This window comes from Musca domestica, unplaced genomic scaffold (genome assembly GCF_030504385.1).
Source record: "Musca domestica strain aabys unplaced genomic scaffold, Musca_domestica.polishedcontigs.V.1.1 303, whole genome shotgun sequence".
In the NCBI taxonomy this organism is placed as follows: domain Eukaryota; kingdom Metazoa; phylum Arthropoda; class Insecta; order Diptera; family Muscidae; genus Musca; species Musca domestica.
Window position 1 is genome coordinate 442,443 of NW_026712304.1, and position 15,776 is coordinate 458,218.

A 15,776-nucleotide genomic window follows, 5' to 3' on the forward strand; every position below is an offset into this window, starting at 1 on the left:
TCATTTGTTGATGCCAACTGAAGGTTATTTTGTAAAATATATGTACTACTTTCAAAAATCTTAAGACCAGTACGATATTTCAGATTTACAACGTGACTTGCAAAATCGACTATCTCTAGGAAATATTTAATGATAAATTTGGTAACTTTTTAAAGTTTATGCCGAATGTAGGGTGTATTCTTCCAAAAAATACCCAAACCCTACAGAGGATCACAAATAGTACCAACAGCTATTAATAAATTGCCCAAAAATTAAAGAAAATAGCCACAAACGAATATTTTCAACTAATGTTTGTTCTGAAAATATCTACAAAGAATGCCTTATGTAGGGTGAATTTGTCCAAAATTTCCAAAAACCCTACTAGGTTGCAATTGTTCAGCCAAATGTTAAATTATATTTACAAATTTTGCAAATCTAGCAAGAAAAAAACTATGAATTTTCACCAATATATGTTGCTAAATATACCTGCAAAGAATGCCGAAGGTAGGGTGAATTTGTCTGAAAATTCCAAATACCCTACAACTAGTCAAAAATATATCACAAAATTAACAAAAAATAAATTCTAAAATAAATTGCAAAAATTTACAATTTGTACTGTTTTACCCCAATGTGCCGAACCAACAACGGATATCGCGCAAAGAGGAATAAAACACAAGCGCCGTCGGCAGAGAAATGACTATAGTCATATTCATGTACCTATTATTAGCCTATCACTGTTGACCCTCAATTATCTCAACTTTTAATTCTCTTAATTTAATTTGATTTTTAAGCTCTCTTTCGTCTTCGTTCTCTTTCTCCCTCTCTCTCTCTCTCTCTCTCTTCAGACATTATCAACCTCCCATGCTCCCAATTTCTTTCAGTCTCACCCACTTAGCTCCCACTAGAATATTATTGTTATTATCTATATTATTACACATTCTTTCACAAAATTCTCAATTGTTGTACATATCTTGAACAGATATGTTGATGTCGGTTATTTTACTTAAAATTGAATTTAAAAAATTTAAAAAATAAATTAATTAATTTGACTTAAAAAACTGTTTTATTTTTAAATGTTTTATAAGAAACCTGAAACATAACTGGCGCAGTCGGTACACGAACCCAAAAAAAAAGGAAAATATAAAATCTTTTCTTTTTAAACTCAAACGTTGAAAATATAAATATAATAACTTTTAAATACCAGGAAAAGTACTGAATATAGTGAAGTAAACTACAAAAAGTGTCAATAATTTATTTATAAAATATATATACATTTGTGTGAATTCGTTCCTCTGTGAAAACAATAACCTCTAAAAACAGTATGTTTAAATATTTGAAATACTTGTAAAAAACTGTGATTGGGCATAATAAGATAAGTTATATATAATACTAAATAAATTATCAAATAAGTGTCAAAAATAAATTCGAATTATAAACTATTTTGAATTTGGAGCCATACTCAATTAATGCCCAAACTAACAAAATTACAACTAAAGTGACCATACACAACTGTACAAAAAAATAATCAATCAAAAATACCATTCTAACAGTTGATTTCAATTAACATAAGAAATTTGCATAATAACAATAGTAAAGACATAAAAACTCCAAGTGCAATGTTGCAAAACTTCATGCCTACGTGACAGAACCATCAAAAACAAATCAGCGATAAGTTTGGGATAGCAACAACAGATTCATCACCATCCATCACATAGCCCCACATTTTTGGAGAAAAACAACAAAAAAATTAGAGAAACAACATCACAAGGAGCAATCATCATGGCAACGTTGAGCGTATTCGAGTTTCTGAAGAGTGTTCCAGACTTCGACGGTAAAGCGGAAGAGCTGCCTCTCTTTATAAAATCAATAGAAGAGATAAGGCAATACGTTGAAGGTACATGCCTAACATTATTTGACTTAAAAATTATACACAAAATAGTTAACAAAGCTAATATCGCTCCTATTAATAATAACAGCCCCACAAATTGGGATGAAATTAAGAGTATTTTAAAAGCAAATTTTTGTATTAATGAAAGTATAGAGAGCATTATTAACAAAATGAAAATTTCCGGAATGAGAGAAACTATTAATGATTTGTATGAGCATTTAATAACTTTGTTGACTAAGCTTAATTTAAGAGCATCAATAGATAATAGTAACGAAAGGTAAACATGTTCTAATAATGAAAAAATAGTTTTACGCATTTTTATTAAGTGAGGCAAACTAATTTTAAACGCCAGAAACCCGGATAATCTTTTAAAAGCCAAAGAAATTTTAGTCGAAACAGAATATTTTTATGAAAAATTTAATAATGGTACAAAATGTCAAACTCAATTACAGTCTTTTTCGTCTAGATATTATGAAAACCCAATTAATAATAATAAACATTACAATAATTACAAACGAAACCATAACCATAATCAACAAAAAAATTTTGACAATACTCGATTTTATAATAATAGTAACTCTGGATCACCAAATACTACATTTCGAAGATACGAAAACTCCAGTCAGAACAGAAATTCACAAAGTACTCAAACAAGATTCTCAAATAATTTTTATAGCAATAATAGACAATTTCAACCAAATTTTGCACCAAATAGGATAAATCCCCAATCTCAGTTCTCAACTTTTTTTCCCTGTAATATTAATAATGAACCTACTTTTAACAGTAATATCAATGGACGAGTGTATAACAATAACAGTCAGATTCCTATGGACATAGGAATTATTGAACAAACAAATTTTCAGTCACCAGCCAACGATCACTTCACCTCACCTATATAATTATAAGGACCAGTTCGATCCCACATAAGTTCTTAGTAGATTTAGGTGCTGCGACATCAATAATAAAAAAGGGACTATACCATGATTGTTTTCGTACAGAATTAAACAAACCCATAGTTTTTAATACTATAATTTCAAAATCAACATCAACATCCAAAATTACAATTCACTTTTTCGAAGAATTTAAAATGAAAGGAGCAACTCTTGAACTATTAGAATGTGATATATGTGGTGAATATGATGGAATATTAGGGTGTAATGTATTAAGGCCATTACAAAGTGAAATTGATCTAGAAAAAAATAATCTAATAACACATCATACAGAATTGTCACTGTTGTTCGACTTAGGACGTTATGTCCAATCTGACTTAAAGGAATTATATTTTCAAATAATAGACATTAACTTTCATAGACCAGATATCACCAATTTAACTGATAGATTACACTTTGATCATTTAAATAAAGAGGAAATTTGGAATTTATTACATGTTGTTAAAGAATACAGTAAAATATTTTATATTGAGGGCGAGCATTTAACGGCAGCAGGTAAATATAAACAGGATACCTACCATAAACGTCATACCTGTGTATTCAAGAACTTGCCATTTTCCAGAAATTCACAAGCAGGAAGTAGAGAAGCAAGTCAAGGAAATGCTAAATTCTGGTATTATTAAGAAATCAAATAGTCCCTACAATGCTCCAATATGGGTGGTTCCCAAAAAAATTGATAATTCAGGAGAGCAGAAATGGAGAGTAGTAATAGATTATAGAAAAATTAATGATGTTACTATCAGTGACAAATTTCCTATGTCAAACATAGAAGATTTATTTTCTAAATTGGGAAAATGTTTATACTTCTCCACGTTAGATTTAGCAAAAGGTTTTCACCAAATTCCCATTCATCCTGATGACACACATAAAACTGCCTTTTCAACTGGTACTGGTCATTATGAATTTACAAGGATGCCATTTGGCTTAAAAAATGCACCAGCGTCATTTCAGAGAATGATGAATGAAGTTGTACATGACTATGACTATATTATCTGTGTGGTTTATCTTGATGATATTCTTGTGTTTTCTACATCGCTACAAGAACACATTAACTCCCTAAGAAAAATTTTTAAGCGGTTGTCAGAATTTAACCTTAAAGTGCAAACCGATAAATGTAATTTTTTTAAAAGGGGAGAGTATTTAGGTCGCATAATTACGACAGGTGGGGTAAAACCCAACCCAGCGAAAACTGAAGCAATACAAAAAGTTCCTATTCCAAAAAATATAAAGAATATACGTGCTTTCCTAGGATTCACAGGCTTCTATCGAAAATTTATTAATGATTACGGAAGAATAGCATTGGCTATGATCAAATATTTGAAAAAAGACGCTAAAATCTCATCTCAGAAAGTCCAGTACTAGCTTATCCAGATTGGGATAATATGTTTGTATTAACAACTGTCGCAAGTAACGCGGCATTAGGAGCTGTCCTATCACAAAACGGTCACCCTATAGCGTATAGTTCGAGGACTTTAAATAGGCATGAATGTAATTATAGTACAATTGAAAATGAATTGCTTGCGATTGTATGGGCAACCACATACTTTCGCCCGTATCTGTATGGACGAAAATTTAAGATTCAGACTGACCATCGACCTCTAGTTTGGCTTAACAGTCTGAAAGAACGTAATATAAAACTTCAGAGATGGAAAATCAAACTAAATGAGTTCGATTTCAATATCGAATATATAAAGGGCAAAACCAATCATGTTTCTGATTCCCTCAGTCGTTTAGACATTTATAAATTCGAAGATTCTAACGATATTAATGATATACCATCCGATTTAGCAACGATTCATAGCGGTATAGAAGATCTAAATGATCACATACATCTCAGTGAATTACCTCTAAATATTTTCAAAAACCAAATTATTATTGAGTTGGGTGACAAATATAAATGTACAAAAGATACAATCTATGGGAACAAAATTAGGTACACTTTAATGGCAAAAGAATTTAAAGAAGAATCAGTACTACCTATGTTGCGGGATATATTGCCTATAAAGGGCAAAGTAGGATTATTTTGTGAAAATTTTGAAATATATAAGCTGTTACAAAAAATAATAGTCAAATACTTTTCTAGAGGAAACAATATGACAATTTTAAAATGTTCTAAATTCCTTAAAGATATTTTTGAAAAGGATGTACTTTACGAAGTCTTCGAAGAGCACCACAAAGAGAAGAATCATAGAGGTATTCGAAAACCTATAATGATTTAAAAAGTGAAATTTATCTCCCCAGTTTAAAAACTGAAATCCATAAATTCATTAATAATTGTATTATTTGTAATATGTGAAAGTATGATAGACATCCCATGAAACCCAAATTTTGTCTGACAGAAACTCCTATAACTTCTAACGAAGTAATTCATATTGATGTGTGGTTTTTGAATAAAACGTTAACATTCTTGACATGTATAGATAAGTTAACAAAACATGTTACTTTGCACTACTTAACGACAAAAATTCTTTGACAATAGTTGAAAAATCAAGAGAGCGATTCGCTATAATGGGGAAACCAAGGAAAGTTATAGCTGACAATGAGTTTAACACAGCGTATATAAAGAACTTTTTGAGTACGGAAAATATTGAGTATCATTACACTTCCCCAAATACTCACACCGGAAATTCGGATATTGAAAGATTCCATTTAACGTTAAATGAACACATTCGCTTATTTAAATTAGATTACCAAAACAGCGATATGGACGATAAAGCAATGGCATACAAAGCAGTTGAAATTTACAATGATTCAACTCACTCAGCAACAGGAGAAAAACCTAATAAGTTGCTACATAATAAATGTGATAAATCTATATGGTCCACAATTCATAATAAAATCGTTAACGAAAAAACTAAAAAATTTTGTGAAAGAGAATTGGTTAAAAATTTAGGTTTTCAGAATATAAAACAGAAACCAAAATACATAACTAAAGAAGTGAAAGAAAAAAGAGATCATAATTTTATCGATGAAAAAGGTTGTAAAAGAGACAGGAATATTGTCAAAAGAAAATACAAATATCAAAATGAAATTAAAGATGTCAAGGAATTATTCTAAGAAACAATAATGTAACTATACATTTAAATTTGAGAGAAAAATAACTGGTAGGAATTATTCTAAGAAACAATAATGATAACAATAATTTTGTCATAAATATTTAATTTTGTTTTAAAAATAACAATAATGCCATAAAAATTTAACTTTAATTTATAACTAGATACTTTTAATCACATTACCAATTATTTAGTTTTAAGTCACCAAATGTCGGTTAACAGTTTAATTGTACTTTGAATTCTTTTTATTTACATTCCAAGGGGAATGTAAAAACAAGGGATGCGGGAGTCATATTCATGTACCTATTATTAGCCTATCACTGTTGACCCTCAATTATTTTAACTTTTAACTCTCTTAATTTAATTTGAATTTTAAGCTCTCTTTCGTTCTCTTTCTCCCTCTCTCTCTCTCTCTCTTCAGACATTATCAACCTCTCATGCTCCCAATTTCTTTCTGTCTCACCCACTTAGCTCCCACCAGAATATTATTTTTATTATCTATATTATTACACATTCTTTCACAAAATTCTCAATTGTTGTACACATCTTGAACAGATATGTTGATGTCGGTTATTTTACTTAAAATTGAATTTAAAAAATTTAAAAAATAAATTAATTAATTTGACTTAAAAAACTGTTTTATTTTTAAATGTTTTATAAGAAACCTGAAACATAACTGGCGCAGTCGGTACACGAACCCAAAAAAAGGAAAATATAAAATCTTTTCTTTTTTAACTCAAACGTTGAAAATATAAATATAATAACCTTTAAATACCAGGAAAAGTACTGAATATAGTGAAGTAAACTAAAACAGTGTCAATCTTAAATTAAGCTTAGTCAGTCTCTCATTTCGGAAATTTTAATTTTGTTAATAATGCTCTCTATACTTTCAATAATACAAAAATTTGCTTTTAAAATACTCTGTGAAAACAATAACAATAATGAAGAAATGGTTTTACGCATTTTTATTAATAAACTCCCCAGTGAGGCAAAACTAATTCTAAACGCCAGAAACCCAGATAATCTTTTAAAAGCCAAAGAAGTTTTAGTCGAAACAGAATATTTTTATGAAATATTTAATAATGATACAAAATGTCAAACTCAATTACAGTCTTTTTCGTCTAGATATTATGAAAACCCAATTAATAATAATAAACATTACAATAATTACAAACGAAACCATAACCTTAATCAACAACAAAATTTTGACAATACTCGATTTTATAATAATAGTAACTCTGTATCACAAAATACTACATTTCGAAGATACGAAAACTCAGGTCAAAACAGAAATTCACAAAGTACTCAAACAAGATTCTCAAATAATTTTTATACCAATAATAGACAATTTCAACCAAATTTTACACCAAATAGAAACAATCCCCAATCTCAGTTCTCAAATTATTTGCCTAGTAATATTAATAATGAACCTACTTTTAACAGTAATATCAATGGACGAGTGTATAACAATAACAGTCAGATTCCTATGGACATAGGAATTATTGAACAAACAAATTTTCAGTCACCAGCCAACGATCACTTCCCTATATAATTATAAGGCCCAGTTCGATTCCACTTAAGTTCTTAGTAGATTCAGGTGCTGCGACATTAATAATAAAAAAAGGGACTATACCATGATTGTTTTCGTACAGAATTAAACAAACCCATAGTTCTTAATACTATAAATTCAAAATCAACTTCAACATCCAAAATTACAATTCCCTTTTCGAAGAATTTAAAATGAAAGGAGCAACGCTTGAGCTATTAGAATGTGATATATGTGGTGAATATGATGGAATATTAGGGTGTAATGTATTAAGGCCATTACAAAGTAAAATTGATCTTGAAAAAAATAATCTAATAACACATCATACAGAATTGCCAGTGTTGTTCGACTTAGGACGTTATGTCCAATTTGACTTAAAGGAATTATATTTTCAAATAATAGACATTAACCTTGATCATTTAAATAAAGAGGAAATTTCGAATTTATTACATGTTGTTAAAGAATACAGTAAAATATTTTATATTGAGGGCGAGCATTTAACGGCAGCAGGTAAATATAAACACAGGATACCTACCATAAACGTCATACCTGTGTATTCAAGAACTTGCCATTTTCCAGAAATTCACAAGCAGGAAGTAGAGAAGCAAGTCAAGGAAATGCTAAATTCTGGTATTATTAAGAAATCAAATACTCCCTACAATGCTCCAATATGGGTGGTTCCCAAAAAAATTGATAATTCAGGAGAGCAGAAATGGAGAGTAGTAATAGATTATAGGAAAATTAATGATGTTACTATCAGTGACAAATTTCCTATGCCAAACATAGAAGATTTATTTTCTAAATTGGGAAAATGTTTATACTTCTCCATGTTATATTTAGCAAAAGGTTTTCACCAAATTCCCATTCATCCTGATGACACACATAAAACTGCCTTCTCAACTGGTACTGGTCATTATGAATTTACAAGGATGCCATTTGGCTTAAAAATGCGCCAGCGTCATTTCAGAGAATGATGAATGAAGTTCTACATGACTATGTTAATAATATCTGTGAGGTTTATCTTGTTGATATTCTTGTGTTTCCTACATCGCTACAAGAACACATTAACTCCCTAAGAAAAAATTTTTAACGGTTGTCAGATTTTAACCTTAAAGTGCAAATCGATAAATGTAGTTTTTTCAAAAGGGAATCAGAGTATTTAGGTCACATAATTACGACAGGTGGGATAAAACTCAACCCAGCGAAAATTGAAGCAATACAAAAAGTTCCTATTCCAAAAAATATAAAGAATATACGTGCTTTCCTAGGATTAACAGGCTTCTATCGAAAATTTATTAATGATTACGGAAGAATAACATTGGCTATGATCAAATATTTGAAAAAAGATGCTAAAATTGACGTAAGCAATCCTTATTATATTGAGTCATTCAACAAACTAAAAATGCTCATCTCAGAAAGTCCAGTACTAGCTTATCCAGATTGGGATAAAATGTTTGTATTAACAACTGTCGCAAGTAACGCGGCATTAGGAGCTGTCCTATCACAAAACGGTCACCCTATAGCGTATAGTTCGAGGACTTTAAATAGGCATGAATGTAATTATAGTACAATTGAAAAGGAGTTGCTTGCGATTGTATGGGTAACCACATACTTTCGCCCGTATCTGTATGGACGAAAATTTAAGATTCAGACTGACCATCGACCTCTAGTTTGGCTTAACAGTCTGAAAGAACCTAATATAAAACTTCAGAGATGGAAAATCAAACTAAATGATTTCGATTTCAATATTGAATATATAGAGGGCAAAACCAATCAAGTTGCTGATTCCTTCAGTCGTTTAGACATTTATAAATTCGAAGATTCTTACGATATTAATGAAATACCATCCGATTTAGCAACGATTCATAGCGGTATAGAAGACCTAAATGATCACATACATCTCAGTGAATTACCTCTAAATATTTTCAAAAACCAAATTATTATTGAGTTGGGTGACAAATATAAATGTACAAAAGATACAATCTATGGGAACAAAATTAGGTACACTTTAATGGCAAAAGAATTTAAAGAAGAATCAGTACTACCTATGTTGCGGGATATATTGCCTATAAAGGGCAAAGTAGGATTATTTTGTGAAAATTTTGAAATATATAAGCTGTTACAAAAAATAATAGTCAAATACTTTTCTAGAGGAAACAATATGACAATTTTAAAATGTTCTAAATTCCTTAAAGATATTTTTGAAAAGGATGTACTTTACGAAGTCTTCGAAAAGCACCACAAAGAGAAGAAACATAGAGGAATTCGAAAACCTATAATGATTTAAAAAGTGAAATTTATTTCCCCAGTTTAAAAACTGATATCCATAAATTCATTAATAATTGTATTATTTGTAATATGTGCAAGTATGATAGACATCCCATGAAACCCAAATTTTGTCTGACAGAAACTCCTATAACTTCTAACGAAGTAATTCATATTGATGTGTGGTTTTTGAATAAAACGTTAACATTCTTGACATGTATAGATAAGTTAACAAAACATGTTACTTTGCACTACTTAACGACAAAAATTCTTTGACAATAGTTGAAAAATTAAGAGAGCGATTCGCTATAATGGGGAAACCGAGGAAAGTTATAGCTGACAATAAGTTTAACACAGCGTATATAAAGAACTTTTTGAATACGCAAAATATTGAGTATCATTACACTTCCCCAAATACTCACACCGGAAATTCGGATATTGAAAAATTCCATTTAACGTTAAATGAACACATTCGCTTATTTAAATTAGATTACAAAAACAGCGATATGGACGATAAAGCAATGGCATACAAAGCAGTTGAAATTTACAATGATTCTACTCACTCAGCAACAGGGGAAAAACCTAATAAGTTGCTACATAATAAATGTGATAAATCTATATGGTCCACAATTCATAATAAAATCGTTAACGTAAAAACTAAAAGAACTTAGAAATTAAATGAACGCAGAAGCGATTGTCAAAAATTTTGTGAAAGAGAATTGGTTAAAAATTTAGGTTTTCAGAATATAAAACAGAAACCAAAATACATAACTAAAGAAGTGAAAGAAAAAAGAGATCATAATTTTATCGATGAAAAAGGTTGTAAGAGAGACAGGAATATTGTCAAAAGAAAATACAAATATCAAAATGAAATTAAAGATGTCAAGGAATTATTCTAAGAAACAATAATGTAACTATACATTTAAATGTGAGAGAAAAATAACTGGTAGGAATTATTCTAAGAAACAATAATGTAACTATAAATTTAACAATAATTTTGTCATAAATATTTAATTTTGTTTTAAAAATAACAATAATGCCATAAAAATTTAACTTTATTTTATAACTAGATACTTTTAATCACATTACCAATTATTTAGTTTTAAGTAACCAAATGTCGGTTAACAGTTTAATTGTACTTTGTATTCTTTTTATTTACATTCCAGGGGGAATGTAAAAACAAGGGGTGCGGGGAGTCATATTCATGTACCTATTATTAGCCTATCACTGTTGACCCTCAATTATCTTAACTTTTAACTCTCTTAATTTAATTTGAATTTTAAGCTCTCTTTCGTTCTCGTTGTCTTTCTCCATCTCTCTCTTTTCAGACATTATCAACCTCTCATGCTCCCAATTTCTCTCAGTCTCACCCACTTAGCTCCCACCAGAATATTATTGTTATTATCTATATTATTACACATTCTTTCACAAAATTCGCAATTGTTGTACACATCTTGAATAGATATATTGATGTCGGTTATTTAATTTAAAACTGAATTTAAAAAATTGAGAAAATAAATAAATAAATTTAACTTAAAAAACTGTTTTATTTTTAAATGTTTTATAAGAAACCTGAAACATAACTGGCGCAGTCGGCACACGAACCCAAAAAAAGGAAAATATAAAATCTTTTCTTTTTAAACTCAAACGTTGAAAATATAAATATAATAACTTTTAAATACCAGGAAAAGTACTGAATATAGTGAAGTAAACTAAAATAGTGTCAATAATTTATTTATAAAATATATACACATTTGTGTGAATTCGTTCCTCTGTGAAAACAATAACCTCTAAAAAGTGTATGTTTAAATATTTGAAATACTTGTAAAAAAATGTGATTGGGCATAATAAGATAAGTTATATATAATACTAAATAAATTATCAAATAAGTATCAAAAATAAATTCGAATTATAAACTATTTTGAATTTGGAGCCATACTCAATTAATGCCCAAACTAACAAAATTACAACTAAAGTGACCATACACAACTGTACAAAAAAATAATCAATCAAAAATACCATTCTAACAGTTGATTTCAATTTACATAATAACAATAGTAAAGACATAAAAACTCCAAGTGCAATGTTGCAAAACTTCATGCCTACGTGACAGAACCATCAAAAACAAATCAGCGATAAGTTTGGGATAGCAACAACAGATTCATCACCATCCATCACATAGCCCCACATTTTTGGAGAAAAACAACAAAAAAATTAGAGAAACAACATCACAAGGAGCAATCATCATGGCAACGTTGAGCGTATTCGAGTTTCTGAAGAGTGTTCCAAACTTCGACGGTAAAGCGGAAGAGCTGCCTCTCTTTATAACATCAATAGAAGAGATAAGGCAATACGTTGAAGGTACATGCCTAACATTATTTGACTTAAAAATTATACACAAAATAGTTAACAAAGCTAATATCGCTCCTATTAATAATAACAGCCCCACAAATTGGGATGAAATTAAGAGTATTTTAAAAGCAAATTTTTGTATTAATGAAAGTATAGAGAGCATTATTAACAAAAAGAAAATTTCCGAAATGAGAGAAACTATTAATGATTTGTATGAGCATTTAATAACTTTGTTGACTAAGCTTAATTTAAGAGCATCAATAGATAATAGTAACGAATGGTACACATGTTCTAATAATGAAGAAATGGTTTTACGCATTTTTATTAATAAACTCCCCAGTGAGGCAAAACTAATTCTAAACGCCAGAAACCCAGATAATCTTTTAAAAGCCAAAGAAGTTTTAGTCGAAACAGAATATTTTTATGAAAAATTTAATAATGGTACAAAATGTCAAACTCAATTACAGTCTTTTTCGTCTAGATATTATGAAAACCCAATTAATAATAATAAACATTACAATAATTACAAACGAAACCATAACCATAATCAACAACAAAATTTTGACAATACTCGATTTTATAATAATAGTAACTCTGGATCACCAAATACTACATTTCGAAGATACGAAAACTCAAGTCAGAACAGAAATTCACAAAGTACTCAAACAAGATTCTCAAATAATTTTTATAGCAATAATAGACAATTTCAACCAAATAGAAACAATCCCCAATCTCAGTTCTCAAATTATTTGCCTAGTAATATTAATAATGAACCTACTTTTAACAGTAATATCAATGGACGAGTGTATAACAATAACAGTCAGATTCCTATGGACATAGGAATTATTGAACAAACAAATTTTCAGTCACCAGCCAACGATCACTTCCCTATATAATTATAAGGCCCAGTTCGATTCCACTTAAGTTCTTAGTAGATTCAGGTGCTGCGACATTAATAATAAAAAAGGGACTATACCATGATTGTTTTCGTACAGAATTAAACAAACCCATAGTTCTTAATACTATAAATTCAAAATCAACTTCAACATCCAAAATTACAATTCACTTTTTCGAAGAATTTAAAATGAAAGGAGCAACGCTTGAGCTATTGGAATGTGATATATGTGGTGAATATGATGGAATATTAGGGTGTAATGTATTAAGGCCATTACTAGAATTAGTAGTATTAAGGCCTGATCTAGAAAAAAATAATCTAATAACACATCATACAGAATTGCCAGTGTTGTTCGACTTAGGACGTTATGTCCAATTTGACTTAAAGGAATTATATATTCAAATAGTAGACATTAACTTTCATAGACCAGATATCACCAATTTAACTGATAGATTACACCTTGATCATTTAAATAAAGAGGAAATTTTACGTCATAAACGTCATACCTGTGTATTCAAGAACTTGCCATTTTCCAGAAATTCACAAGCAGGAAGTAGAGAAGCAAGTCAAGGAAATGCTAAATTCTGGTATTATTAAGAAATCAAATAGTCCCTACAATGCTCCAATATGGGTGGTTCCCAAAAAAATTGATAATTCAGGAGAGCAGAAATGGAGAGTAGTAATAGATTATAGGAAAATTAATGATGTTACTATCAGTGACAAATTTCCTATGCCAAACATAGAAGATTTATTTTCTAAATTGGGAAAATGTTTATACTTCTCCATGTTATATTTAGCAAAAGGTTTTCACCAAATTCCCATTCATCCTGATGACACACATAAAACTGCCTTCTCAACTGGTACTGGTCATTATGAATTTACAAGGATGCCATTTGGCTTAAAAATGCGCCAGCGTCATTTCAGAGAATGATGAATGAAGTTCTACATGACAACGACTATAATATCTGTGTGGTTTATCTTGATGATATTCTTGTGTTTTCTACATCGCTACAAGAACACATTAACTCCCTAAGAAAAATTTTTAAGCGGTTGTCAGAATTTAACCTTAAAGTGCAAATCGATAAATGTAATTTTTTAAAAGGGGAGAGTATTTAGGTCGCATAATTACGACAGGTGGGGTAAAACCCAACCCAGCGAAAACTGAAGCAATACAAAAAGTTCCTATTCCAAAAAATATAAAGAATATACGTGCTTTCCTAGGATTCACAGGCTTCTATCGAAAATTTATTAATGATTACGGAAGAATAGCATTGGCTATGATCAAATATTTGAAAAAAGACGCTAAAATCTCATCTCAGAAAGTCCAGTACTAGCTTATCCAAATTGGGATAAAATGTTTGTATTAACAACTGTCGCAAGTAACGCGGCATTAGGAGCTGTCCTATCACAAAACGGTCACCCTATAGCGTATAGTTCGAGGACTTTAAATAGGCATGAATGTAATTATAGTACAATTGAAAAGGAATTGCTTGCGATTGTATGGGCAACCACATACTTTCGCCCGTATCTGTATGGACGAAAATTTACGATTCAGACTGACCATCGACCTCTAGTTTGGCTTAACAGTCTGAAAGAACCTAATATAAACTTCAGAGATGGAAAATCAAACTAAATGAGTTCGATTTCAATATCGAATATATAAAGGGCAAAACCAATCATGTTTCTGATTCCCTCAGTCGTTTAGACATTTATAAATTCGAAGATTCTAACGATATTAATGATATACCATCCGATTTAGCAACGATTCATAGCGGTGTAGAAGATCTAAATGATCACATACATCTCAGTGAATTACCTCTAAATATTTTCAAAAACCAAATTATTATTGAGTTGGGTGACAAATATAAATGAACAAAAGATACAATCTATGGGAACAAAATTAGGTACACTTTAATGGCAAAAGAATTTAAAGAAGAATCAGTACTACCTATGTTGCGGGATATATTGCCTATAAAGGGCAAAGTAGGATTATTTTGTGAAAATTTTAAAATATATAAGCTGTTACAAAAAATAATAGTCAAATACTTTTCTAGAGGAAACAATATGACAATTTTAAAATGTTCTAAATTCCTTAAAGTCTTCGAAGAGCACCACAAAGAGAAGAATCATAGAGGTATTCGAAAACCTATAATGATTTAAAAAGTGAAATTTATCTCCCCAGTTTAAAAACTGAAATCCATAAATTCATTAATAATTGTATTATTTGTAATATGTGAAAGTATGATAGACATCCCATGAACCCAAATTTTGTCTGACAGAAACTCCTATAACTTCTAACGAAGTAATTCATATTGATGTGTGGTTTTTGAATAAAACGTTAACATTCTTGACATGTATAGATAAGTTAACAAAACATGTTACTTTGCACTACTTAACGACAAAAATTCTTTGACAATAGTTGAAAAATCAAGAGAGCGATTCGCTATAATGGGGAAACCAAGGAAAGTTATAGCTGACAATGAGTTTAACACAGCGTATATAAAGAACTTTTTGAGTACGGAAAATATTGAGTATCATTACACTTCCCCAAATACTCACACCGGAAATTCGGATATTGAAAGATTCCATTTAACGTTAAATGAACACATTCGCTTATTTAAATTAGATTACCAAAACAGCGATATGGACGATAAAGCAATGGCATACAAAGCAGTTGAAATTTACAATGATTCAACTCACTTAGCAACAGGAGAAAAACCTAATAAGTTGCTACATAATAAATGTGATAAATCTATATGGTCCACAATTCATAATAAAATCGTTAACGAAAAAACTAAAAAATTTTGTGAAAGAGAATTGGTTAAAAATTTAGGTTTTCAGAATATAA